The sequence below is a fragment of the Bubalus kerabau genome, chromosome 16 (assembly GCF_029407905.1).
Source record: "Bubalus kerabau isolate K-KA32 ecotype Philippines breed swamp buffalo chromosome 16, PCC_UOA_SB_1v2, whole genome shotgun sequence".
NCBI classification, from domain to species: Eukaryota; Metazoa; Chordata; class Mammalia; order Artiodactyla; family Bovidae; genus Bubalus; species Bubalus kerabau.
In genome coordinates this window covers 36,655,989-36,682,133 of record NC_073639.1, presented here as the reverse complement: position 1 = coordinate 36,682,133, position 26,145 = coordinate 36,655,989, and the positions used below count along the sequence as shown (strand labels likewise).

The following is a 26,145-nucleotide window of genomic DNA, read 5'->3' as shown; positions in this document are numbered from 1 at the left end:
TCTTATTTGTTTCAGGAGAGAATGAGACTCTCCTTCTCACTGACTAGTAAGTAGATTATTGTGTTCAGTTTTCTGAAACGGCAAAGTATCCTGTGCCATAGTAATCACTGTGAGAGAATGTTCTAAGGAGCTCTTGGCTGTTTCCACTGTTGTTTCTATTTAAATTGTTCCATTTAAATTGTAGCAGGAGGCTCTGATAGGTGCTTCCCTGGTGGCTCAGACAGTAAAGAATCTGCCAACAATGCAGGAGACTGGGGTTCAATCCCTAGGTCAGGAAGATACCCTGGAGAAGAAAATGACAACCCACTACAATTTTGTTGCCTGGGAAATCCCATGGACAGAGGAGCCTAGCAGGCTACAGTCCATGGGGTTGCAAAGACTTGGACACCACTGAGCAACTAACACTTTCACTTTTTTTTCAGGACAGTCTGATTAGCCACCAGATCTTAGAAGCTGTCAAGGTGTTAATGGTTTATTTCATTAAAGCATCTTATAGAAAATTGAAATACATACAAGTAAAATTCCTTGATATTTTTAGGAGATGATTAGTTTCTTAGCAATCTTTATAGTCATCCCTAAACTCACATTTTGGTAACTTTTTTCCAAATAGGTAACATAACATTTTCCAGATATACCAAGGTCTTAAGGAGTGAGTGTGCCCACACACAGACTTGATAGGTAGTAAGAAATGCTGATTATTTGGGCCAATATGTGACAACATATCCAAGACACTATCTTTTGTACTATCTCTTTGGGCACTTCTGGAGTTTTAAAATTATCTTGACCCATCATTAGATTAACTAGTTTTCTGTGATTATGGTTTCAGTGTGTCTGCCCTCTGATGCTCTCTTGCAACACCTACCATCTTACTTTGGTTTCTCTTACCTTGGACACGGGGTATCTCTTCACGGCTGCTCCGGCAAAGTGCAGCCTCTGCTCCTTACCTTGGATGAGGGGTATCTCCTCACTGCCGCCCCTCCTGACCTTGAACGTGGAATAGCTCCTCTAGGCCCTCCTGCACCTGCACAGCCACCGCTCTTTGGACGTGGGGTTGCTCCTCCCGGCCGCTACCCCTGGCCTCCGGCAGGAGATAGCTCCTACCAGCCGCTGCCCCTGACCTCGCTATGGTTTTTCCAGTGGTCATGTATGGATGTGAGAGTTGGACTGTGAAGAAAGCTGAGCGCCAAAGAATTGATGCTTTTGAACTGGGGTGTTGGAGAAGACTCTTGAGAGTCCCTTGGACTGCAAGGAGATCCAACCAGTCCATTCTGAAGGAGATCAGCCCTGGGATTTCTTTGGAAGGAATGATGCTAAAGCTGAAACTCCAGTACTTTGGCCACCTCATGCGAAGGGTTGACTCATTGGAAAAGACTGATGCTGGGAGGGATTGGGGGCAGGAGGAGAAGGGGTTGACAGAGGATGAGATGGCTGGATGGCATCACCGACTCCATGGATGTGAGTTGGAGTGAACTCCGGGAGTTGGTGATGGACAGGGAGGCCTGGCGTGCTGTGATTCATGGGGTCGCCAAGAGTCAGATATGATGGAGTGACTGAACTGACTGACTGACTGACTGACCCATCATTTATGGATGTGAGAGTTGGACTATAAAGAAAGCTGCACACTGAAAAATTTATGCTTTTGAACTGTGGAATTGGAGCAGACTCTTGAGAGTCCTTTGGACTGCAAGGAGATCCAACCAGTCCATCCTAAAGGAGATCAGTCCTGGCTGTTCAGTGGAAGGATTGATGTTGAAGCTGAAACTCCAATACTTTGGCCACCTGATAGGAAGAGCTAACTCATCTGAAAAGACAGTGATGCTGGGAAAGATTGAGGGAAGGAGGAGAAGGGGATAACAGAGGATGAGATGGTTGGATGGCATCACCGACTCGATGGACATGGGTTTGGGCAGACTCCGGGAGTTGGTGATGGACCGGGAGGCCTGGTGTGCTGTGGTTCACAGGGTCTCAAAGAGTCGGACACGACTGAACGACTAAACTGAACTGATCATTTCAGAGGAATATATTCTAAGTGGAGGGGATTCTTAACAATAGCCTTTCAAAATGTTTCAAAGAGCTTCTAAAAGAAGCTGTAAAAGACAAGGTTTGATAGTGGTTCTTTTTTTTTCGCAATGTCTTAAAAGAATCTTTATCTGCCTCAATCAAGCTTAGAAATTTGTGAATATTCTCCCAATTCTATTCGCATATTACACATTACCATGTGTAAAATACATAGCTAGTGGGAACCTGCTGTACAGCACAGGGAGCTCAGCTCAGTGCTCTGTGATAACCTAGAGGGGTGGGAGGGTGGCTCAAGAGGGAGCGGATATATGTATGTGTATAGCTGATTCACTGTGTTATACAGTAGAAACTAACAGAACATTGTAATTATACTCCAATAGTAAATTTTATTTTTAAAAAAGATATTTGTGAATATGAATCTTATCCAAAATTTCACAATGATATCTCACTCCTCTGTAGGAACTATGAAAACTGTGAAGGTTATAGTCTGCATGAAACAAGCTGTCTGCCAAAGAGCATAAGATTCTTCTTCCAAACCAGTGAGAGATACTGATTTTTTGGTGTTCACATCACAATTTTATATATACAGTTCTCCTTTATACTGAGTCATGAACATCTAGAAGATTGAAAAAGACTTATTAAGGCCATGCATGCATGCATGCTCAGTTGCTAAGTCATGTTCAACAACTCTTTGCAACCCCATAGACTGCAGCCTGCCAGGCTCCTCTGTCCATGGGATTCTCCAGGTAAGAATACTGGAGTGGGTTGCCATTTCCAGAATTCTCCAGGGGATCTTCCCCACCCAGGGATCAAACCCCCAACTCTTAAATCTCCCAAATTGGCAGGTGGATTCTTTACCACTGTGCCACCTGGAAAGCATTAAGGCAGTGACTTTGCCTCATTTTATCTTTTTCTATTGTTACTGCTAGAGAAACTTTTACTAGAATTATGAGTTGCATAAAGCTAGATTCTTGTAGCTGGGGACACAAAACATTTGTAATAGCAGACCAGAATAAACTTGAGTGGGTTGCTAAGTAAGGGAGGATTTTCAGGATGATTTGATACATATAAAATGCTTAGAAATATATCTGAGGACACTGCTGCTGCTGCTGCTGCTGCTAAGTCGCTTCAGTCGTGTCCGACTCTGTGCGACCCCATAGACAGCAGCCCACCAGGCTCCGCCATCCCTGGGATTCTCCAGGCAAGAACACTGGAGTGGGTTGCCATTTCCTTCTCCAATGCATGAAAATGAAAGATGAAAGTGAAGTCGCTCAGTCGTGTCTGACTCTTAGCGACCCCATGGATTGCAGCCTACCAGGCTCCTCCATCCATGGGATTTTCCAAGCAAGAGTACTGGAGTGGGGTGCCATTGCCTTCTCCGTCTGAGGACACTACTAATGGTTTTTGATGGATGCTGTGGTTTTACGAAAGAACTATTTCTTCTCTGTTAACTCTGGGGCAAATTCTGAAAATGTAGATACTTGCTTTCTAAATCTATTTCTTACAACAAAGAAATAGCTTTGTAAATGTTTAGTCTGTTTAGCTAAGCAGAAATACTAGTTTACAGTACAGGGATTCACAACTAGAGCTCTTTTTTGTTTTTGTCATGGTTACTGACTTATTGTTATTATTGTTTGTTTTTTTTTTTGGCCATGCCAGCCAGCATGTGGGATCTTAGTCCACAGACCAAGGATCAAACCTGCATCCCCTGCATTGGAACCAGAGTCTTAACCACTAGACCACCAGGGCCAGGGAAGGCCCAAGGTTTGCTTTGCTTTGGTTTATGGCTTGTTTTATAAGTTATAGAATTTAAGTGTGGTTATTTCAACATATCAGTTGTAAGAATGAAGCATTGTTTTCTTCAAAATTGATCTTGTTCTGAAATTAATTCCAAACAATATCTATAAAGAAATTTTTTTTGGTCATTTTTAGTGCTATTTTGTATCTTAAGGTTAAAGATTCTGAATGTACCTTTCAAAATAAATTTGTGAAAATTTCACTTCTGAAAAAAGCAGCATTTTATATTCACATCATCTGTTTCTGTGTTGGAAGCAGAAAGCTGAGTACAAGAAACAACTGTTGAAAATCAACAAATTATACTTGATTTCAGAATAAGACTTTTCTGAACCTATCAATCAAAATTCTAAGAAAATATTTGTCACATATTGAAATACTCATTAGAATTTGGACTATGTCTTCAATTTGAAGCCACTCACCACTTTAATATTAATATATTAATAACTGCTATATGCAGGTCAGGAAGCAATAGCTAGAACTGGACATGGAACAACAGACTGGTTCCAAATAGGAAAAGGAGTACATCAAGGCTGTATATTGTCACCCTGCTTATTTAACTTCTATGCAGAGTACATCATGACAAACACTGGGCTGGAAGAAGCACAAACTGGGAAATCAAGATTGCTGGGAGAAACATCAATAATCTCAGATATGCAGATGACACCACCCTTATGGCAGAAAGTGAAGAGGAACTAAAAAGCCTCTTGATGAAAGTGAAAGAGGAGAGTGAAAAAGTTGGCTTAAAGCTCAACATTCAGAAAACGAAGATTATGGCATCCAGTCCCATCACTTCATGGGAAATAGATGGGGAAACAGTGGAAACAGTGTCAGACTTTATTTTTCTGGGCTCCAAAATCACTGCAGATGGTGATTGCAGCCATGAAATTAAAAGACGCTTACTCCTTGGAAGGAAAGTTATGACCAACCTAGATATCATAACCAAAAGCAGAGACATTACTTTGCCAACAAAGGTTTGTCTAGTCAAGGCTATGGTTTTTCCAGTGGTCATGTATGGATGTGAGAGTTGGACTGTGAAGAAAGCTGAGCACCAAAGAATTGTTGCTTTTGAACTGTGGTGTTGGAGAAGACTTGAGAGTCCCTTGGACTGCAAGGAGATCCAACCAGTCCATCCTAAAGATCAGTCCTGGGTGTTCATTGGAAGGACTAATGCTAAAGCAGAAACTCGAATCCTTTGGCCACCTCATGCGAAGAGTTCACTCATTGGAAAAGACCCTGATGCTGGGAGGGATTGGGGGCAGGAGGAGAAGGGGACGCCAGAGGATGAGACGGCTGGATGGCATCACCGACTCGATGGAAATGGGTTTGGTTGAACTCCAGGAGCTGGTAATGGACAGGGAGGCCTGGCATGCTGCAGTTCATGGGGTTGCAAAGAGTCAGACACGACTGAGCGACTGAACTGACTGACTGACTGATGGGCTACAAGGTCGCGCTAGTGTTAACGAACGCATTTGCCAATGCAGAACTTAATCTAATACTATAGACACAGATTTTGAAATGGTTTTATAGAGTTGAAACAATTAATAACATAGAAATTATATATCTTTGAGACACAAATAAGTTATTTTGTATAAAATAGACTAGTGCTCTTTAATTTTTTTTTTTTTTTTTTGGCTGTGCCGGGTCTTCATTGCTGTGCAGGCTTTTCTCTAGTTGTGATGAGCAGGGGCTACACTCTAGCTGCAGTGCATGGGCTTCTCATTGAAGTGGCTTCTCCTGTGGCTGAGCACAGACTCTAAGGTGCATGGGCTTCAGTAGTTGAGGCTCTGGGGCTCTAGAGCACAGGCTCAATAGTTGGGCACATGGGCTTAGGATCTTCCCGGACTAGGGATCAAACCTGCAGTGTCTCCTGCATTGGCAGGCAGATTTTTTACTGCTGAGCCACCAGGAAAGCCCTGATGTTTTATAAATCAAATCCAATAAAATTTCTCTTAAAATGTATCCTATCACATATCGTTAATTTTTTATTTATGCTGAAATCTTCATGCAAATTTATTATTCAGCAGGGAAAATGTATATTATGGGCTTTGAATTGTATCCTATCACTTGTTATTTTTGTATAAGGGAATTTCTCCTGAAAAAATTTTTCTTTTAAGACTATGCATGCAACGTCTCCAAGGAGGAATGCATAAATTACTATTGTGCTACCACAGTTACCTGAGGTCTTAGAAAGAGTGAATGCTAAAGGGCATCTGCTCATTCTTGATACCCAAGTTCATTCACTTAAGTATATCTCCCAATGTATATCACATAGCCTCTCATAAACTCTTAAATAGAAAAGGGAAGGCATGAGAGAATGTACCTTCCTCTGGCAGCCTTGAAAGGTGAATAATTCAATAGCATTTCTAACTCCTGAAACTTAGCATTTAAAAAATTTTTTTCTTTGAATTATTAATGGATAATATTTCATTTTATGTCTTTGTTCTTCCCCAGACTACCTGTATATATTCCATCTGCACCTCAATACCAAACTGTGTTTTCAGACAGGATGAGATACGTTTCCAGTCTCTATTTGTATACTTATGTCCATTTGCACCAAGTGGTTTCTAAAAAACTATTCTCATGTTCACATTTAGTATCAAGGTGTTCGAGGTATATATTTTTGTATAATAAACCATCCCAAATGTAGAAGCTTACACCACAATGCATTATTATCTTTCATAGTTTGGAGGGTTGACTGGGCTTAGAGGAATGGTTCTCACTAGAGGTCTTGCATGAGTTAAGCAGGTGGAGGGTGAGGCTAGAGTTATTTGAAGATTGCACTGCATTAAAAATTCAAATCATCTTCTTCACTCAAATGTCTGGATCAGAACTAGGACAGCAGAAAGGATTAAAGGCTGGCCAGTCATAACTCTAAGTGGGCTCTCCTAGATGGTTATCTTGGGCTTCCTCACAGCGTGACAGTTTCAGGGTGGTAAGAATTGTTACACACCATCAACTAAATTCTCCCAAAGCAAGCTTTCTAGGAGTCTTAGGGAGAAGATTCAAGGTTTCTTCTGTATTGACCTTGGAAATCATTGTTTCATTTTCCCTGTGTTGCACTGTACTGGTTAAAAATAAGTTGAAGAGTAAGACTAGACTTAAGGCAGTGGAGGAGAGCGCACAGATCAATAACCGAAGGTATGATCTGTCTGTGGAGATGAGCTACTATACAGGATATGAATGAAATTAAACTCTTATCCATAAAAACCATTAAGAAACTCAGAATAGTTTAAGTATTTTCATAATATCCCATCTGATTAATTGAAAAAAGAACATTATCTGTCTCTATTTTATCAATGATAAATTGCAGCAAAAAGGATAAAGTGAGCTCGCTGAAATCTAGATTAAATGAAGCTTCCAACTCCTATTTTAAGGATTTAGTTGGAATTTTTTTTTAATATAAATTTATTTATTTTAATTGGAGGCTAATTACTTTACAATATTGTATTGGTTTTGCCATACATCAACATGAATCTGCCACAGGTGTACACGTGTTCCCCATCCTGAACCCCGCTCCCACCTCCCTCCCCGTACCATCCCTCTGGGTCATCCCAGTGCACCAGCCTCCAAGCATCCTTTATCATGCATCGAACCTGGACTGGTGATTTGTTTCTTATATGATATTATACATGTTTCAATGTCATTCTCCCAAATCGTCCCACCCTCTCCCTCTCCCACAGAGTCCAAAAGACTGTTCTATACATCTTTTAAAAAAATGTTTGGTGGATGGGACTTCCCTGGCAGTCCAGTAGTTAAGACTTTGCCTTCCAATGCAGGGGATGTGGGCTCCCCTGGTCAGGGAGATAAGATCCCACATGCCCTGCAGCCAAAACACCAAAACATAAAACAGACACAATGTTGTAACAAATTCAATAAAGACTTCAAAAATGGTCCACATCAAAAAAAATTATAATAAAATAAAAACTGTTTAGTAGACTTTCACATTTGTTTCAATTGAAAAATGTTTTTTAAACAATGTTTTTAATTTAATTTAATTTATGTATTGGAGCGGCTACATGTACACTTTGCTTGTTTTTACAGGGATTCTTCACGATTACTTGATCACGAACTTTATCTTACTGTGGTAGTGGGCAGCTGCTAGAGTCAATCAGATGCTACTTAGCCCAGGAAAAGATGGGAATATTAACACAGATTCTCTCTCTCTCCCAGGACTTCTGGACTAACCACTGCCTACTCAGGATAAACTAAACACACTTCAGGTTAAGTTCCTGTGTTTCGGTCATCAGATGACAGAAAAATGCCAGAGAGCCAAACAATAAAACTAAACCCTCCAAGTTGGCTGTTCCATTTTCTTAAATGAGAGAGTAATGTTTTTACATAACAAAAATGTGTTGAATAACACATGTCAAACAGCTCACTAGACACATTAATCATTGTGAACTAAGAATATTAACTTAAGCTTTTAATAACCAGAGTAGGTGGTAGAAGTCAGCCTTTAAAAAAATTTTCCCCTTCAGGAAATCAGAGGTAATTAAAGAGAGTTAAATGATAAGCAAGTGAGCCTCCATTTATGCACATGTTATGAAGGGTGGAAAATTTTGGAAACTAGAGACTGGTTCAACATTTTCTTGATCCTTGGAAGTAGATTTTCATAGGAGGAAGTGATGAGCTTCACAGTCCAAAACCACGAGAATCCATCAAGAAAAATAAAAGACTTCAGTCGGCATGACCCCAGGATAATTGTGTGGCTACTGGCTTGCCTCCGAGGTGAGAAGGCAGAATACTATGAAACTTTACGGCATTATGAAACTCTGCTTTCCTAATTCAACTCAAGAAGGTTATAAACTTAACCTTCCCAAGCTTTATTTTTAATTAAATGGAGACAGAAATAATACTGCAGTTAATGATATGGAACACATAAAAGAGCTCCATGCAATGGCTAGAAGAGGGTTTGCACTATTTAAGTGGTTGTAGTAGTTATAGGATTAATTAATCAGTTCTAAAAAAAGACTGTGCTCTTAATGAAAAAATCTATTTTAAAAAGCTGTGAGCTGAAGACACATGAAATAAACACCAGTGTCAGTTCAGTTCAGTCGCTTGCTCAGTCATGTCCGACTCTTTGTGACCCCATGAATCGCAGCACGCCAGGCCTTCCTGTCCATCACCAACTCCCGGAGTTCACTCAGACTCACGTCCATTGAGTCAGTGATGCCATCCAGCCATCTCATCCTCTGTCGTCCCCTTCCCCTCCTTCCCCTAATCCCTCCTAGCATCAGAGTCTTTTCCAATGAGTCAACTCTTCACATGAGGGGGCCAAAATACTGGAGTTTCAGCTTCAGCATCATTCCTTCCAAAGAACACCCAGGGCTGATCTCCTTCAGAATGGACTGGTTGGATCTCCTTGCAGTCCAAGGGACTCTCAAGAGTCTTCTACAACACCACAGTTCAAAAGCATCAATTCTTTGGTGCTCAGCTTTCTTCACAGTCCAATTCTCACATCCATACATGACCACTGGAAAAACTATAGCCTTGACTAGACGGACCTTTGTTGACAAAGTAATGTCTCTGCTTTTCAATATGCTGTCTAGGTTGGTCATAACTTTTCTTCCAAGGAGTAAGCATCTTTTAGACCTAAGGAAATAAATTCATTTTTAAAAGGTTTATTCATTTATCTAGTATTTATTGAATGATTTCTTTGTTCCAAGCAGTATGCTTGGCAGGTAAAACAAATTTCCTTCCCTTCTGGAGCTGAAGAGGACAAGTAGTAACCAAAAAAGTCAGCTGTAAATGCCCAGCTGTGATAAAGGACACAGATTCTTCTGAAAGAGTAATATAGGGATATTCTTTTTACTAGGAGTGATCAAAGAAGTTCCTTTAGAAAGTGATATTTCACTTGTGTTCAGTAATTTGACAGTTGTCTAAGGATAGTTGAAAGCTTTTTTGAGAGCAAAAACTGTATTTTCAAAGGCTCTAAATAGCTAGTACATTTTAAGAAGTAAGCAATGTTTATGTAGATGGAGTGTGGAAAGGGGGAAAATGATAAGAGATTAGACAAGCTATTAATACAATGACCTGGATCACTCAGAGCCCTGTATGCCAATATTAGAAATTCAGATTTCATCTGAAGGAAAATAAAAAGCCATTGACAAATTCTACTAGGATATCATACAGTTCAACTTGTGTTTAAAAAAATATTCCACCATTCTTTGGAGAATGAGTTGAATAAAAGTAGTAGAGGAAGAATGTAGAAACATGAAGAAGTGACCAGCGTCCTGCTGGGAATGACGGAAAGAAATGTGCAGGTGTGAGACAGATTTGAGAGAGAATTGACAGGACTTAGGAGATTGAACGTGGGGATCAAAGCACAAAGAAGAACAATCCCCAAGAATACAGATTTTGGGGCTGAATAAATAGTAATGCTATTTGCCAAAATACAGTAGTTGACACTTTAAAAAAGCAGAAAATCTGATTTTAGATTTGTAATTTTGAGACCCTAGTCTGACATCCAGGGAAATTTTCAAATATGTAATCATCTGAGTCTGGACCACAGCTATCATTTTGGGGATCATCAAACTACAGATGGCCTTTAAACCCCCAGGACTAGGAGAGCTCAGCACAGGAGAGGATGGACAGCGGAGAAGAGACCTCGTTCTCAGTCCCGAGGGCGGCTTGCTGGCTTGGTGAGAGGGGATGAGCTCAAACGTAAAGAATAACTAGAGAGTTGGAAGGGAAACTAGAAGAAAATGGTGTTAGAGGATCCAAAGGAGGATGGTGTTTCAGAAGGTGAGGGTGGTATATCCTGCCAAATTCTGTCTGGAGATCAAGAGACATGAAGACAGAAAGAAAAATACACCCACTGACTGTGACAACACGCAAAACAGTGATGATGGGCTCAGTTCTTAAAAGCCCCAAGAAGGACTCCCACGTGGTTCTGGCTCATTGCAGTGGCCCAGTTAAGCACATTATCAAGTTGCCAGCAATAACTAATTAAAAACCTTGAATCAGATTATATAGGAATACTAAAGAAATATACAATTTATAACCCCAAATGAAAGTTCTTAAAATCCAATTTTTCTCTATTTCCACTCCACACATATTGGAACTTTCTCACATCTTTCAAATCTTCACATGGGCTGCTCACTTTCTCATACTCTCCATCTCAGTTCTTTTTTTTTTTTTTTTCACTTTCAGTTCAGTGCAGTCATTCAGTCGTGTCTGATTCTTGGCGACCCCATGGACTGCAGCACACCAGCCTTCCCTGTCCATCACCAACTCCCTCAGCTTGCTCAAACTCATGTCCATCGAGTTGGTGATGCCATCCAACCATCTCACCCTCTGTCATCCCTTTCTCCTCCTGCCTTCAATCTTTCCCAGCCTCAGGGTCTTTTCAAATTGGTCAGTTCTTCGCATCAGGAGATTCAGCTTCAGCATCTGTCCTTCCAATGAATATTCAGGACTGATTTCTTTTAGGATGGACTGGTTTGATCTCCTTGCAGTCCAAGGGACTCTCAAGAATCTTTTCCAGCACCACAGTTCAAAAGCATCAATTCTTTGGTGCTCAGTTTCTTTATGGTCCAACTCTCACATCCATACATGAGTACTGGAAAAACCATAGCTTTGACTAAACAGACTTTTGTTGGCATAATGAAGTTAAAAATTTTTGTTGCTTTTTTGGGGTGGGTGCTATTTCTTTTTGGTTCACTTTATTCTATGTTTTGAATGAACAAAACTTTACTTTCTCTTGTTCTTTGTTTTCTGTTTTCTTTGTCTGCAATAAAGGGAGGCCTATGAAAATATCCCAGCAAATACTACTACTATAGTCTTTCAAGTTATTTCTTTGAGCTTATCTTACCCTGCTTACCTTTTCTACATTCTATCACCAAAAGTCTGAGACTTAGGCTGGCAAGAACAGACCTTCTCTTAGGGGACAACAGGAGGGTAGTAGAATAAACAGCCAAAGGCACAAAGACAAAATTCACACCATTAGAGAGGAGGAAAACCTGTAATGTGTATAAGTTAATAAATTTTGTGATTGTCACACGAAAATTATAGAGATTTGTTACTCTCAGCTGACCCAGGCTGCAAGAAGCATCAATGTCAAACTTGCTTCAAAGAGACAACTTGTTGTCAAACTCAAGGGGAAAGGAGACATAGGTGATCTTTCTTTATAACTCATTTTAATGGAATGCAAATAGTAGCTATTACAAGAACACTTGTACAATTAGTTAATGGTCTTAAGGCTGAGTGACAGCCATGAATTATTTAAGAAGAAATGAAACAGCACTGTGTCAAGTAATTTGTGTCAGGGAAGTATAGCTTAAAAGTAAGAAAGCATATTTAGTGGGTGTTGCATCAACTCAAAAGTTAGAAATATAGTATTTGAAATATTCAGACTAAAAGCATCCTGGCATTCAGTTTTTTATTTTAGGTGCGTGTTCTAGAATATCAAAACTCTCAGAGTAATGGAAAGCCATACTTAACTAGAATATAATCCACTGCCATAAAAATCGGATTTATCCTTAGAATGCTACACCACTAGCCTTTGGACACCAATTAATTATCAAGGATAGTATTCTAATAAGGGTTACCAAGTGGAGTAAGCTGTAGGTTATTTTAGATTTAAATATGAATTGTATCAAATATCCATTTTGACACATTATTAGAAATAACATAATCTCTAAACAAAAGATTTAAAACTTTTATAGTTTCATTTCTCTGACTTTACAGATAATAAAACTAAGACATATTAAATGACTAAGAAAACAAGACGTATCAATGACTTGACAAAGAAAACAAGCCTGCACGACAAGAGAAGTGTGAAAATTTTTCAAGTATTCTTTAAGAATATATGTGTATGACTGAGTCACTTTGCTGTACAGCATAAATTAAATGTAATGTTGTAAATAAAAAAAAATGATTAGTGAAAAAGAAAAACCTCAATAGAGACATTTGACATGATTATTACATCCCTGTAGCCCTTATGTGGCTTCCCTGGTGGGTCAGATGGTAAAGAATCCACTTGCAATGTGGGAGACCTGAGTTTAATCCCTGGGTTGGGAAGATCCTCTGGAGAAGAAAATGACAACCCACTCCAGTATTCTGGCCTGAAGAATTCCATGGACAAAGGAGCTTGGCAGGCTACACTCCATGGGGTTGCAAAGAGTCAGACACAACTGAGCGACTTTCTGGGAAGTATGAGAACTATGAGATCCAAGGCTTAGATTTGTGCTTCTGCTACACAGGTGTTGACCTCATTTTTGTAGCTTACTAAGGTAACGCACTAATGCTGTTCCCACATATACAATGTCTCTTTTCATAAGTTCCTTCCTAGGCGTCTATTGTTTTATTATTCCAAGTATCTCAATTTTATTCCTATCCTCATTGATTAGAGTTTTGAAGTTCTTTTCCTGATTTTCTTCAAATGTTTTCAAACAGCCTAACTCTAACATTGACAGAGATACAGATTTTATACCCTTCTAATTCTGAGATTATTCATTTAAATCAGTGAACATTTTATCATCTGTAGCCCATCATTTCAATAATACAGGAAAGACACAGAGAGAGGATTTGATGGGAAAGAACTGGTCTAAGAAATAAATTGTGTATTACCTAAAGTTCCATAGTTCTTGTATTTTAACAAAAATTTGTGAAAATGGGGAGAGCTGGGAAAATGTGACTGTTAACTAAGAGAAAAATAGAAAACAGAAGCAGCTTCATGGATAATCCAGCAAATGGATTTAAAAGTCAAATGCTTTAAAATGATTATAACTAACATATTTTTAAAATAGAAAAAAGATACACAAAAGAGATGAAAATAGAATTTCAAAAAAGAATTGAAATGTACATTAAAAAACAGAAACAAATGGATATCCTACAACTGAAAAATCCAGAATCTAAAATTAAGACCTCAATGGAGAGGTTTAAAGAGAAAATAAATAAAAGAGAAAATTGAATTAGTAAACATACAACAGAGTGTAATAATATATTTCAAATGAGACATAGAAAAAGCTGGAAAGAACTAAACCTAAGAAATACGAAGTAGGATTCAGTCAAATAGTCTAACCTATATATAACTGGAATTCCAGAAGACAAAAACAATGAAGATGGGATGGAAAAAATATTTGAAGAAATATATGTGGAGAATTTTTCAAAATTGACGGAAGATATTTTGTCAATCTGTGAATCCAGAATTTCTGCAAAATTCAAACAGGATTATTACAAAGAAAGCAAACCGTATGGATATGACAATCAAATTGCTAAAGCCTACTGAAAATGAAAAATAAAAAGAAAAAAAAGAGCAAAAAGAAACATTAACCTCAAAGAGTAATTATGAGTGAAAACTGATTTTCAGGGAAAGCCTACAAAAGTGGAATATTAGTGTTAAAATGTCAAAAGAACGAAAGGTAAATTACTAACCTCAAACACTATAGCCAGTAAAAATATTCCTCAAAAATTAAAGTAAAATAAATAAATTTGTATGTAAACAAAAGCTCAGGCAATTCATCACCAAAATCTGTAGCAGAAGAAATATTAAGCAAAGTATATTTACATTTTGTTATTATGAGCAAAATATATATTTTGTATATATAATACATACAAAGTATGCTGCTGCTACTGCTAAGTCGCTTCAGTCATGTCCGACTCTGTGCAACCCCATAGACAGCCTCCTACCAGGCTCCTCTGTCCCTGGGATTTTCCAGGCAAGAACACTGGAGTGGGTTGCCATTTCCTTCTCCAGTGCATGAAAGTGAAAAGTGAAAGTACAGTCTCTCAGTCGTGTCCGACTCTTCGCGACCTCATGGACTGCAGCCTACCAGGCTCCTCCATCCATGGGATTTTCCAGGCAAGAGTAGTGGAGTGGGGTGCCATTGCCTTCTCCACATACAAAGTATAGATAAGCAAAAATAATATATATACATAATTAAATAATATATATATTATAATATATAAGCAAAACATATTAATACAAAGGCTGAAGGTACATGAACCCAGAAGGAAACCCAAAACTTCAAGATGATTATGGTGAGCAAGTGAGCAAGAGATGTGACTACAGAAGACATTGGAGTTGCATAGTTGCTGACTTTGAAGAGGAAGGAAAGGGCTATAAGCGAAAAATCTGGGAAACCTTTAGAGTCCAGAAAGGTAGAGAGACAGAAAACAGATTTTCCCCTGGATACCCGTGAAAGAAATACAGCTGATGTCTTCATTTAAGCCCAGTTGGATCATGCCAGACTGCTAACCGACAAAACTGCATAGTAATAATTGTATGTGTTTTTTAAACTAGTAATTTAGAGTAATAGTAGAAAACAAATAAAGAAATGCAAATTAAAAATACAGTAAAATGCTATTACTCACCCTCCAGAAGTGCTAAAGCCATGTTTTGGCAAGAGTGTTGTATAACTAAAACTGTCTCATTGCTGGTTCCAGTTTAAAAATGGTATATGTACTATTGAGAAGTCTGGTATTTTTCTCTTAAAGCTAAACTATACCCAAGCTATGATGTCACAATTTCATTTGAGTATGTCAATGAAAAATATGTAACCACAAAAGTAATATATCCACAAAAATATGCATATTGTCAATTATTTACAAGCCAAACCGTGAAAGCACATCAACAGAGACGTTTGGATAAAAGTTGAACTATGTACATAAAATGCAACACTACATAGCAGTTACAAAGAATAAGCCACTCATGTACACAATAATATCTCTCTTTTTATATAAATGCATAAATATGTACAAATGTCTGTGCATGTGTGTATGTTTGTATGTGTGTATAAAGTCAAGGTGAAAACCTAAGACAAGAGCACTTGATGAAGGTTTATGCATTTTCAGTTCAGTTTAGTTGCTCAGTCATATCTAACTGTTTGTGACCCCATGGACTGCAGTAAACCAGGCCTCCTGTTCATCACCAACTCCTGGAGCTTACTCAAACTCATGTCCATAGTGTCGGTGATGCCATCCAGCCATCTCATCCTCTGTCACCCGCTTCTCCTTCCACCTTCAATCCGAGCGTTATGGCCTTTTCCAATTGAGTCAGTTCTTCAAATCATTGGCCAAAGTATTGGAGTTTCAGCTTCAGCATCAGTCCTTCCAATGAACAGTCATGACTAATTTCCTTTAGGATGGACTGGTGGTATCTCCTTGTTATCTAAGGGACTCACAAGAGTCTTCTCCAACACCACACTTAAAAGCATCAATTCTTCACTACTCAGCTTTCTTTATAGTCCAACTCTCAGATCCATACATGAATACTGGAAAATCCATAGCTTTGACTAGATGGACTTCTGTTGGCAAAATAATGTCTCTGCTTTTTGATATGCTGTCAAGATTGGTCATAGATTTTATTCCAAGGAGCAAATGTCTTTTAATTTCATGGCTGCAGCCAACATCTGCAGTGATTTTGGAGCTAAAAAAAATAAAGTCTGTCACTCGACCATTGTTTCCCCACGTATTTGCCATCTTTTATTAAATGGCACTCTTTTATTGAATGATCACTGTTCGTTTCCAAGGCAAACCATTCAACATCATGGTAATCCAAGTCTATGCCCTGACCAGTAATGCTGAAGCTGAAGTTGAAAGGTTCCATGAAGACCTACAAGATCTTCTAGAACTAACACCCAAAATAGATGTCCTTTTCATTATAGGGGACTACAATGCAAAAATGGGAAGTCAAGAAACACCTGGAGTAACAGGCAAATTTGGCCTTGGAGTACAGAATGAAGCAGGGCAAAGGCTAATAGAGTTATGCCCAAAGAACGCACTGGTCATAGCAAACATCCTCTTCCAACAACCCAAGAGAAGACTCTACACATGGACATCACCAGATGGTCAAAACCGAAATCAGACTGATTATATTCTTTGCAGCCAAAGATGAAGAAGCTCTATACAGTCAGCAAAAACAAGACTGGGAGCTGACTGTGGCTCAGATCATGAACTCCTAATTGCCAAATTCAGACTGAAATTGAAGAAAGTGGGGAAAACCACTAGACCATTCAGGTATGACCTAAATCAAATCCCTTATGACTATAGAGTAGAAGTGAGAAACAGATTTAAGGGACTAGATCTGATAGACAGAGTGCCTGAAGAACTATGGATGGAGGTTCGTGACATTGTACAGGAGACAGGGATCAAGACCATCCCCAAGGAAAAGAAATGCAAAAAAGCAAAATGGCTGTCTGAGGAGGCCCTACAAATAGCTGTGAAAAGAAGAGAAGAGAAAAGCAATGGAGAAAAGGAAAGAAATAGCCATTTCAATGCAGAGTTCCAAAGAATTGCAAGGAGAGATAAGAAAGCCTTCCTCAGAGATCAATGCAAAGATATAGAGGAAAACAATAGGATGGGAAAGACTAGAGATCTCTCCAAGAAAATTAGAGATACAAAGGGGAATATTTCATGCAAAGATGGGCAAGGTAAAGGACAGAAATGGTAGGGACCTAACAGAATCAGAAGGTATTAAAAAGAGGTGGCAAGAATACACAGAAAAACTATACAAAAAAGATCTTCACGACCAAGATAATCACAATGGTGTGATCACTGACACTTACCTAGAGCCAGACGTTCTGGAATGTGAAGTCAAGGGGGCCTTAGGAAGCATCACTATGAACAAAGCTAGTGGAGGTGATGGAATTCCAGTTGAGCTATTTCAAATCCTGGAAGATGATGCTGTGAAAGTGCTGCACTCCATATGCCAGCAAATTGGGAAAACTCAGCAGTGGCCACAGGACTAGAAAAGGTCAGTGTTCACTCCAATCCCAAAGAAAGACAAAGCCAAGGAATGCTCAAACTACCGCACAATTGCTCTCATCTCACATGCTAGTAAAGTAACGCTCAAAATTCTCCAAGCCAGGCTTCAGCAATATGTGAACCGTGAACTTCCAGATGTTCAAGCTGGTTTTAGAAAAGGCAGAGGAACCAGAGATCAAATTGCCAACGTTTGCTGGATCATGGAAAAAGCAAGAGAGTTCCAGAAAAACATCTATTTTTGCTTTATTGACTATGCCAAAGCCTTTGACTGAGTGGACTACAATAAACTGTGGAAAATTCTGAAAGAGATGGGCATACCAGACCACCTGACCTGCCTCTTGAGAAACCTGTATGCAGGTCAGGAAGCAACAGTTAGAACTGGACATGGAACAACAGACTGGTTCCAAATAGGAAAAGGAGTACATCAATGCTGTATATTGTCACCCTGAGTATTTAACTTATATGCAGAGTACATCATGATAAACACTGGGCTGGAAGAACCACAACCTAGAATCAAGATTTCTGGGTAAAGTATCAATAACCTCAGATATGCAGATGACACGACCCTTATGGCAGAAAGTGAAGAAGAACTAAAGAGCCTCTTGATTAAAGTGAAAGAGGAGAGTGAAAAAGTTAAAGTTCAACATTCATAAAACTAAGATCAGGGCATCTGGTCCCATCACTTCATGGGAAATAGATGGGGAAACAGTGGAAACAGTGTCAGACTTTATTTTTCTGGGCTCCAAAATCACTGCAGATGGTGACTGCAGCCATGAAATTAAAAGACGCTTACTCCTTGGAAGGAAAGTTATGACCAACCTAGATAGCATATTAAAAAGCAGAGACGTTACTTTGCCAACAAAGGTCCGTCTAGTCAAGGCTGTGGTTTTTCCACTGGTCATGTATGGATGTGAGAGTTGGACTATAAAGAAAGTTGAGCGCCAAAGAATTGATGCTTTTCAACTGTGGTGTTGGAGAAGACTCTTGAGAGTCCCTTGGACTGCAAGGAGATCCAACCCGTCCATCCTAAAGGAGAGCAATCCTGGGTGTTCATTGGAAGGACTGATGTTGAAGCTGAAACTCCAATACTTTGGCCACGTGATGTGAAGAGCTGACTCATTTGAAAAGACCCTGATGCTGGGAAAGATTGAGGGCAGGAAGCGAAGGGGACGACATAGCATGAGATGGTTGCATGACATCACCGACTCAATGGACATTGGTTTTGGGTGGACTCCAGTAGTTAGTGATGGACAGGGAGGCCTGGTGTCCTGCAGTTCATGGCGTTGCAAAGAGTCAGAAACGACTGAGCGACTGAACTGAACTTAACATGCTACCTCAATAATACAGGAATTTCTTAATAATTTGTCATTTCCTCTTCACTGGAAGCACCTTTAAGGTAGGGCCCTCATCTCCATTTTGCTTTTGGAGCCTCAGTTATTCGAACAGGGCCTGGCACAGAGAATTCAATACAATATTAGTTGGTATAAACCTTCGGGTATTATTATCTCCACTTCGTACTCTCTAGCCATAAAGAAGTTAAGTAGCTTGCTTGAGTTCTCCAAGTAGCCTTTGGACTACAAGCCATGCTTCCCAGGTCATTTATTGAGCAACTACTACATCCTTCTAAAGAATCTTTCTAGTTTTTCTAGAGCTTAGAGTGTAAGCATGCAGAGGAGAATAAGACAAAGTTCGTGTCCTGTGGAGCTTGCATAAGCAATAAGCAGATAAATATGTATACCATAAAATGTCACATCATATGTTATACCAGGGCAATAAAGGGTGTACCATTACAAGTAGGGTGACCAGGGAAGTGATGGGACATAGTACAGTATAGTTGTAACTAAACGACCCACTTAGCAGTCCCTGTAACCATGTTAACTAGTTAATCATTTATTAATATTTTTGCAATTGGGTCCAAAACATAAAGATTATGTTTAAGAGCTTCATCTTACCTTAAGGCATATGCCAGAATAACTCGTTTTTTGTGGACCTCATTGTTAAAAATCCAAATTTACATGAATAAAAGTTAAAAGTGGTGACTAAGGAACATTACAAAAATACTACTTACATTTTTCAAATAATTGATTAATATAGCATTTTTATATAAAGTAAGTGGTGAACTAATTTTAAATCTACCAAATGTGTATACACATAAGATATTGAAAGAGAAGCAGTGACTTTTTGTGTACCACTGAATGTACACTACAAAAAAGTGACCCACAAAATGAACAGAAAATTATTGACCCTAAAGTTGAAAAAGACCTCAAAGATCAACTAGCAAGAACTTGTGAAGATCGAAAAGATTTAGCAACCTACTCAAGGTGACAAGCAGCTAATTAGTTGGGGATCATTAAAGGGGGAGGAGCAGAGCCCCCAAATCTCCTCCCTTTTAATGTAGTGTCTTAAAAGAAGCATCTTTCAACACCAACCATATAAGTTGGCATGAAATTTTAGTTGGAGATACCATGAAAATTATTGCAAAAGGCTAGGGAAGATGTAGTCCTAAAGGATTTTGTTGTTTTGTTGCAGTGTGTTTTTGTATTTTGGTTTTTGGTTGAATGAATATGAGAAATCCTATTTCTCCTTCTGTTCAAGGACACACTCTTCAGGTAGGGCCTGCTTTAGATTCACATCCTTTCTTCCTCCTTGCATTGTTCAAATTCAATTCATCATCTCCTCGTGCTTAAGCAGCCTACTTATCAACATAGCTCAGTGCTATACTGAAAAAATGCTAATGCACATTACTCAAGGAGAAACAGTACTTTTATTGTTTTTAGGAATCAGACAAATCTTTTATAAGTAGGACTCTAGTTTTTATTTTGTAAAAAGCGAACATTTTAGGAGTTACAATGAAAATAGACTCTAACCTTGGGTGTTAAACAATGTTTCCATGGACATTTTATTGTATTTCTATGTGGAATTTCTCCAACCAAAATAATTTATTGTGTAGCACGTTTTGTGAAACTTTAATATCTAAATGCCAAAAAATAAGCCTTCAGTTATTTAAAATATTAGATATTATTCATGAAAATACAGAATCTCATAAATCAGCTGCTAAGTAGGTCCTAAAAATAGTCCCTGGTGTTGCTTTGGCAGTGTATTTGCAGGCTATGGAACATTTCTTTTCCATCTACTTTAACCGAAAACTCAGGGATCCATTTTTCTGTGAGTGAATGGAGTCGCTCAGCGCTGCGCTGGGGTCTGAAGGGAAGGGGTTTCAGACAGAACGGCTGAGCAAGCAGCAGCTGCTCCCCTCCACTGGCTCCATCTCCGAGTGTCACATGTCAGGGTCTTGAACAAATAATGCACCATTGTCCACCCTTACAAAACTGAGGGTCTGGCCTTGGGAAGTAGCAGGGCATTCGAGCTTAAGGAATTGTGCTCACTCACACTGCATGCTATATTCAATGCCTCACTGATGAACTTCAGGGAGGAGAAGGCAAAAACAGTCAAATCCTTCCTAAAAGTCCACCCATGAGCTGTGTTGGCACTTTTTTTGCTATTTGGCATAATACTTTTTTAAAAAAACATCATGGTAGGTAGCTTATAAACATCTTTGCTTAATTGGTTTGATTAAGCAATTTTTCTAATATTTAACAAGTGCAATCTTAAGGAATGATACAAACTAACAACTTCATTCCTGCTACTTCTCTTGTCTAGTTCACTGTTTCACACACAGTTACCACCAAATGGATTAGCTGGAGGAGTGTGACTTCTATTCAAGACTGGAATGTTAGCTCTTGATAATTTAGCAAACAGACCTTATCACTGTGACTTAAAAATTCTCTGGAACTATATGACAGGAACTCCTGCTGACTGTCTATATGGTTTTAGAAGCATGTGCTACAATTATTTCTTTTGTTTTCAGAAGCTCATGCAAAATTTGATATTCACAGCTGCTAGGCATCAATTTGGTTGAGAAACAATCTCACCACGAAAAAACAAAAGTGACTGATTCCAGATTATTGCCAGATCATGCATTGTAGTCCTGGATAGGATTCAAGTTTAAGTGCTACAAAAGTAACTATGACCCAGGTGGGCTATAAAGTTTCGGTAAACCACACCAGACTCCTTGTCTGCTGATAATGCTTGATAATATCTAGGAATTCCTAAGAGTGGAGTTAAGTGTGGTAGCTACAATTTTTTTTTTCTCCTCATAATGACTGTACTGAAGCAGACAACTGATAGAGGAATTACAAGATTGAAACTAATACATGTTTGTTTGCTGAGAAAATCAATCACAATTCCTATTTACAATATAAATAAAATTAAGATGGCATTACACAATGAAACCTATATATAAGCCTACATATAACCTTTTCTACAAACTGATCTGGACTAAGGAATCATATAAGTAAAGAGCCCTGAATACAAAGCCAGAACATCATTTAGAAAGCATCTTTATTATTATTATTTTAATTGTATCTCTTTAAATACCACTTATTGAGTATTTAGTTAACATTTTAAGAGAGGAACAATTATATGGGGAAATCATCCTATCTTCATAAAAAGGTAGAAAGTTACAATGGCAAACAACAAAAAGGGAGAAAAAGTATTTACTGCACTCTTTCATAACAAGGAATTCTTGTTAGTAACTCTTAAAGACTTAGGTCCATCTTAGTGATTAGTCATCCCTGTCCAACTGTATGTGTGCTGTGTTTGTTGTACAAAAGATTTATTGCTTTAAGATAAACTTGCTTAAACTAATCAATATAATTGAAAACATCAAAACTGTTAGAATTTTAAGATAAGCATTAATTTAAATCAAAGTGTTTCCGAAAAGATTTCCACATAAACATTATTTCATTTTTGTTCAGTATATGTCCTCTGTCCTTAGGAGAAGAGATGCACTTCATTTTCTGTCCTGTTGTTACACAGAGATTTGCAAGCACTATCATTACCATTTCCACATGCTTACGGACTTTACTTACAGGTATTTCTCGTGTTTTCACTCCCCACCACCATTCTAGGAATGTACGATAACAGTTATATTTCAATATGAATTTGTCCCTGTGTACTTCGACCTCTGTCATGTAAGACATGACATGTTTGGTATAACATGTTTTGTTATACCAAAACAAACATTTTCTGACTCTCTACGTGGCTTTTCTTCAACCATCTGTCTACCAAATACAGGAATGATAAAAATATTCAGAATAAGAAATATTCAGAAACAGAATCTAGATTCTCAAACTTTGCTATGCATTGCCCCTTGCTTTAAAGTCAGAGTGATATTTCAAATAAATAAAATAAAACGAAAGATTCCAAGGTTGGAGGAACAAGAAACTAGAAGTTGCTATGTGCTATAAGCAAGTCAATTTCCTTACATGAATCTTACATGATTTATATGCAAAATGAGGAAGAGGAAATGATGGCCTCTAAAGTCTTTTCAAATCTAGGATGTTGGATATCATTAATTAAACAAACATCTTTATTTTTATACAGCATTAGCATGAGTTAAAGAATTTAAAGATGAACAGGATTTGGTCCTGCCTTTGCCAATCTTTGGGCTTCCCTGGTGGCTCAGATGGTAAAGAATTTGTGTGCAATACAGTAGACCCAGATTTGACCCCTGGATCAGGAAGATCCCATGAGGAAGGCAATGGCTACCCACTCCAGTATTCTTTCATATATACTGATTATATATATAGATTTTATATATATATATATAGAGAGATTATATATATAGATAGATATATAGATGTAGGTATGGATGATATAGATTTCTATCTTGTTTTGCCTTTTCTCTGCTAGGTTTCTATTAAATATCCATTCTTTCTTTTATTAATTAACAAGAGACATGATTGTACTCAGGTTTGCAATGTGTCCTGTTAAAATTCTTAATTCCCGAAGTCTCCTTGCTTCTAAGGATAGTTGTATGACATGATTCTGAGCAGTAAGATTTAAGATGAAGTCAGCCAAATGGATTTTCTTTACAGCAAATTATTTTTCATATTGAAAAGTGACAGGTCTGGCTAGCAAGCATCACCTTTGCAATCACTTTCCATCTGGGGTATGGAATCAATGTTTGCAGATGAAGCAGCCCCTTCACCCATGAACACCAAGGGAGGTAGAGTGAATGGTGTCTCCACTTGGATGGCTGTCCTCTGTTGAGCTGTGGTCGCACAGTTGTGTCCAACTCTTTGCAATTCCATGGACTGTAGCCGATCAGGCTCCTCTGTCCATGGGGATACTTCAGGCAAGAATACTGGTTGCCATGCCCCCCTCCAGGGGATCTTCCCAACCCAGGGATTGAACCCAGGTCTCCTGCATTGCAGGTGGATTCTTCACCATCTGAGCTACCAGGGAAGCCCAGATGGCTGTCCAGTCCTGGGCTACCTAAAACTTGGACTTCTTCTATGAAAATTAAACTTACAAATGGTTTCTATATTACCAATTTCTGATATTTGCAGCCCAAGGAAACCTAACTGATAAACCTGTTATACTTCTCAAATAGAAGTAGTTCACATTCTGTGTATAGCACCATCAGTTCAGTTCAGTTCAGTCACTCAGATGTGTCCAACTCTTTGTGACCCCATGGACTGCAGCACGCCAGGCCTCCCTGTCCATCAACAACTCCCAGAGTTTACTCAAACTCATGTCCATTGAGTCGGTGATGCCATTCAACAATTTCATCCTCTGTCATCCCCTTCTCCCGCCTTCAATCTTTCCCAGTATCAGGGTCTTTTCAAATAAGTCAGTTCATATTAGGTATCATTAGATTCTTTAGAAAAACTTAAAATCTAAACATATACACTCAATTTTTAATGCTTTAACTAAATTAATAGCTTTCTTATCTCTCTAGAATTTATCTTCATGCTGCTGCTCTTATTTCTCATATTTTTCTTTCATTCAATATTCATTAGAATTTCTAATTATTTCACAAAAAACTTCATTAGAAAACTGCTATTTTATTTATATATGTTTGTCAAATACTATGCCTGTCTCCTCTAGGAACAGATGGCTGCAAATTTCCTATACTTTGTCATGAATCCCTTTTTTGTATACCTCACAAACTCATTTGATTTGTTTAGCATCTCAATGTATGCTCTATACTAATCAAAGAATTATTCATATTTTTTCAAATTTTTATTTCATTGTGCTTTATTTCTAACCTTTATAATCCTTGGATTTTATTTTTCTATATTGCTATTTCTTTCCTGTATAATTGTCACCTGTGTTCTCACTTTCCTTTGAAATTATCTATGACACTGACATGTCTATGTCTATGACATAGATCGTTTATGTCACTGATAGACACTCTATGACACTGATCGTCTACATATACAGCCACATTTTTCAATTTTACATTTTGGACTACCTTTACTATGCATATTTGTTTTAAGACAACAGATGAACAAGATATATATGAACATTCTCCATGGTTTATGTACTAAGGGAGAGGGTTCTTGCTCATTAAAGGCCTTTGGTGGGTAGCACATGCCTCTGAGCTGTGGTGTTGGAGAAGACTCTTGAGAGTCCCTTGGACTGCAAGGAGATCCAACCAGTCCATTCTAAAGGATATCAGCCCTGGGTGTTCTTTGGAAGGAATGATGCTAAAGCTGAAACTCCAGTACTTTGCCCACCTCATGTGAAGAGTTAATTCATTGGAAAAGACTCTGATGCTGGGAGGGATTGGGGGCAGGAGGAGAAGGGGACAACAGAGGATGAGATGGCTGGATGGCATCACTGACTCGATGGACGTAAGTCTGAGTGAACTCTGGGAGTTGGTGATGGACAGGGAGGCCTGGCATGCTGTGATTCATGGGGTCGCAAAGAGTCGGACACAACTGAGCGACCGAACTGAACTGAAATGAACTGAATATAACTTAAAAGGATTTTTGTGGTTTTCTATCTTGGAACTATTCTTAAAAAATGTTGATAAGGAAGACGGGATTATCTAAGATATATACCCCTAATAGCCTAGAAATTCTGTTAAATGTTAGGATATGTATCCTGAGAACAATTATAAAATTCATTAAAATTTATTAGTATATTCTAAAGTACAGCTAGTGATACAAATCAAGTTTAGTCTAAATGTAAGTCACTCAGTCATGTTTGGAATTCTCCAGGCCAGAATACTGGAATGGGTAGCCTTTCCCTTCTCTAGGGATCTTCCCAACCCAGGGATCGAACCCAGGTCTCCTGCAATTTCAGGTAGATTCTTTACCAACTGAGCTACCAGAGAAGGAAACAACAATTTAGAGTTATTAGAAATTATTTTATAGTGTATACACAATTACCTTTTAAGTTAACAAAATGTTTTAACTCCTATCTTTCAGGTGCTATGCAAACTCTGCATGTCGGGGGTGAGAACAGATGAAATCTCTCTTCATGGTATGTAAGTTTAGATGGAGTACATAAGCTAAAATGCTGTGACTGGTCTAATTCAAGGATAGGCCAACTTCAGCTCACCTTCCAAGTTCGACCTGCTAACTGGTTTTTGGTAAATAAATTTTATTTATGAAACACAACCATGCCCTTTAATTTACATATTGTCTCTCTGACTGTTTTCATGATGCAATAGCAGAGCTGACTATTTAGGACAGAGACCTTCTGACTTATAAAGCTAAAAATGCTCACTACCTCATTCTTATAAAAAAAGTTTGTAGACAGCTCATC

General features: G+C 38.5%; 1 long non-coding RNA gene across 1 annotated transcript in view; it reads right to left on the bottom strand.

Annotated features, from left to right (window-relative positions):
* LOC129629908 (uncharacterized) overlaps nt 1-26,145 on the bottom strand; it is a 99,963-nt gene that overhangs the window by 19,288 nt on the left and 54,530 nt on the right. The window lies entirely within an intron of this gene.